This window comes from Meles meles, chromosome 6 (genome assembly GCF_922984935.1).
Source record: "Meles meles chromosome 6, mMelMel3.1 paternal haplotype, whole genome shotgun sequence".
NCBI classification, from domain to species: domain Eukaryota; kingdom Metazoa; phylum Chordata; class Mammalia; order Carnivora; family Mustelidae; genus Meles; species Meles meles.
In genome coordinates, this window is record NC_060071.1 from 108,532,952 (window position 1) to 108,536,609 (window position 3,658).

The 3,658-nt window shown below is 43.4% G+C and overlaps 1 pseudogene; it reads left to right on the plus strand.

Moving 5' to 3' along the window:
• The first annotated feature begins 3,030 nt into the window (after positions 1-3,030).
• LOC123943660 lies at positions 3,031-3,410 on the plus strand (annotated as a pseudogene).
• The last annotated feature ends 248 nt before the right edge of the window (positions 3,411-3,658 follow it).

The following is a 3,658-nucleotide window of genomic DNA, read 5'->3' on the forward strand; positions in this document are numbered from 1 at the left end:
AAGTAGCAAGATATCTTAAACATCTTATAATTCAGTCTCCCTTCCATAGACCATAGAAATCCCTTCTACAAAACATAGGACCAAAGTTTCATCCCGTTTCTGCATGACTGGTTCACAGACGAAGAGCTCGCCCCTCTGCAAGTCAGTGTTTCCCACTTTTTGGTGACTCTCATTGTTGCTAAATTATGTCTTAGGACAAGCCAAAATTTTTCTCCTTGTAACTCTATCTCCCACCTCCCCCCCAACCACCTTTCACTCTACAGTATAATTCCTTCTTTATTTTTTCTGTCTCCCATATTTAAAGACAGTGAATACATCCTCCCTGTTTACTAAATATTCCAAATTTCCTCCAGTGTTCTTCAACTGAGAGAATTTACAAGTCACCATATTTTTCAAAGTCCTTCATAAAGTGAACCCAGTCCTCGCTGCTGTTCTGGCAGTGATGATCAGGACATTGTATTTCTACTGATTCAGTCTATGGTTGCATTTATTTCTTGATTGGGAGGTTCTCACTTTTCCTGCATCCTAATAGCCTTTAGAGCCCAAACCATTCTTATCCTGCAACTGCCTCCCAAGTCCTTTTTCTTTTTTTTTTAAAGATTTATTTGAGAGAGAGAGAGAGAGCGTGCACACACATGCGAGGGGCTGGGGAGGGGGGCAAAGGTAGAGGGAGAGATTCCCAAGCAGACTCCCCACTTAGCAAGGAGCCCACCATGGAGCTCAGTCCCAGAACCCTGAGATCATGATCTGAGCTGAAATCAAGTGTCACTTCAACCAACTGAGCCACCCAGGTGCTTCCAAAGCCTCTTCTATGTTCTCTTCTTAAGAACGTCATCATATTCCCAGGCACCTAGATGTGAAACCTTGAAGTCTGAAGTGGGTATTTATTATATCTCACTTGGACAATTTATTTATTTTAAAAAGTTTTTTAAAAGTAATCTCTACCCCCAGCATGGGGCTTGAACTCACGACCCCAAGATCAAGAGTTGCATGCTCTACTGACTGAGCCAGCCAGGTGCCCCGACTATTTAAATGACTGCCAAATGGTTTTTTTACTTTAAATCTCTTAGCTATAATCCACTCTTCAGCTACTACTACAGTCATTTTCATAAGCAGACACTTCTGATCATGTCACTCCATGTATCTTTTTGTCCTTCCACTTCTAATGGATATTTTTAAATTTCTTGATCAAATATACATAATTTAACTTGCCACATTCTATTTGTGGTCCTGTCATTACCATTAGGGTGATAACTGTGCAATTATCTTTACAGCATTGGTTATTACTCCAAGTTCACTTTATTACTCATATACTCATATATTCTATTGATATAGGACTATCAAGACCCCTAAGTATTATTTTTTCCTTCCTATTCTGTTTTTCCTCCTATTATCAGGCACTTTTTCTAGTATGATTTTTCTTCAAAGGCCACAACTATTGATGTCCATGGTATCAACAAAGAAAGTTAAGTATCATAAGGTAAATAAAGATAAAATGCCCTGGGGGCGCCTAGGTGGCTCAGTCAGTTAAGGGTCTGCCTTCAGCTCAAGTCAGGAACCCAAGGTCCTGGGACTGAGTCCCGCATCATGCTCCATGCTCAGCGGGGAGTCTGTTTCTCCCTCTCCCTCTGCCTGCTGCTCCCCTGCTTGTGCTCTCTCTGTGTGTCAAATAAACAAAATCTTTTTTAAAAATGCTATGAAAGAAGCAGAATTTGAGTTAAGCCTTAAAGGATGGTTGGGGGTGGTGTCTGGGTGGTGCAGTCAGTATAGCATCCAGCTCTTGGTTTCAACTCAGGTCATAGTTGTGAGATTGAAACCCATGTGGGGCTCCGTGCCCAGCAGAGTGTGTGTGTGCTGGAAATTCTCTCTCCCTCTCCCTCTGCCCCTCCCACTCTCGCTCTCTCATGCATTCTCACACACTCTTTCTCTCTAAAATAAATAAGTAAATCTTTAAAAAAATCAAATAAAGGATGGGTAGGATTTGGGGCTTGCAATAGGAGAAAAGGCATTATTGGTGCTGGGATTTGCAAAAAAGAATAGACTGTGAGTGGCAAAGAATTTTGATTTGACTAATTGCCAAGAATATAAAGTGCATGAAAAAAAAGCTACAGGCCCTAAGAGGGAAAAAATAGGATCAAATCTTAGTGTACTTGAATGCCAAATGGAGGCATTTGATACCGTTGGAATGACAAACTTGCAATTTCCAGCAATCAAATACCACCAGTGCTTCCAAGCTTGGGATTGCCTATCCCTTCAAAGTTGATAAAGATTCATATACACTAGGTTAGGGTTTGCACTGTGTCATGTGTTCCGATTTGAATCAGCTGAAGTGGAGGGCAGTGGGTTTTATGACCCTTGCTATATACCAGTGTATAATTCAAGAAGAAGGGGACACTGCCCACCTCACCCTCACATGACAACAGCAGGCACAGAGCCTTTGGTACTTCCCAGTACCGTAACAGCACAATGTGTCTCTCTCTGTTGGGGGCAGCTACAATTGGTAATTGTTCTCATTGGTAAGACCTGTACGCACATTTTAAGATTGCTCCAAGTATGCCTTCACCATCTTCTTCTGAAAGTCTCTGGGTTCACTCCACAAAGGAAGAGCTGCTCACCTGTTGCAAGGTTCTAATGCTGCTAGGTTTCTCCTCCTCCTCCTCTATTACGCTCCTTCGCTATGTACCTCTTGCCACTCTGACTTTGCGCTATTTCTGTGCACATGACAATTTTCTCCCCTCTGACTCACTTCTATCTTGGAGCACTCCAACCTCCTCAAGAAGGCAGAAAATCCCTCCTCTCTTGAACATGGATTCCTAATCTGAAATTCATAGGACCAGTCCCCACATATACATATACAAAGTGTTTTTACATAGAGTTCGGGGGTGGGGGACCTGTGAACTTGAACGGAGGAAAAAAAATCGCATCCTTAATTGCAGTCGTCTCTTAAAAAAAAAAAAACAAAAAAACAAAAGAACAAACAACAACAACAACAACAACAACAACAAACCTTCATTCCCTGATGCCGTGGAGATGTGCTATGTGGCCTCCTACCTACTGGCCACCCTCAGGGGCAATGCCTCCGTCCAATGTCAAGGGCATCAGGAAGAATTGGACAGTGTGGACATCAAGGCAGATGACGACTGGCTCGACAAGGTCATCAGAGAGCTGAACGGAAAAGTACTGAAGATGTCATTGCCCTGGGTATTGGCAAGTTGGCCAGTGTGCCCGCCGGTGGGGCTGTGGCTGTGTCTGCTGTCCCAGGATCTGCATCTCCTGCTGCTGGTTCCACCCCAGTGGTGGCAGAGGAGAAGAAAGAGGAGAAAAGGAAGGAGTCAGAGGAGTCAGCTGATGATGTGGAATTTGACTTGTTCCATTATGGTCCCGTTCTCCTGCAAATAAAACCCTTTTAACATAAGAAAAAAAAATTTTTAATGTTCTGAACAGTCTATAAGCATCAGCAGACTGCCAAAGGAGTCCAAAGCACAAAGAAAGACGAAGATCCCTGCCCTGCAGGGAAACCCCACTGCATTTAGAGTACGTATAATTGGTGAAGGCAGGTGCCTGGGTGGCTCAGTTGGTTAAGCATCTGTCTTCAGCTCAGGTCATGATGCTGGAGTCCCAGGATCTAGTCCCTCATTGGGCTCCCTGCTTAGCGGGG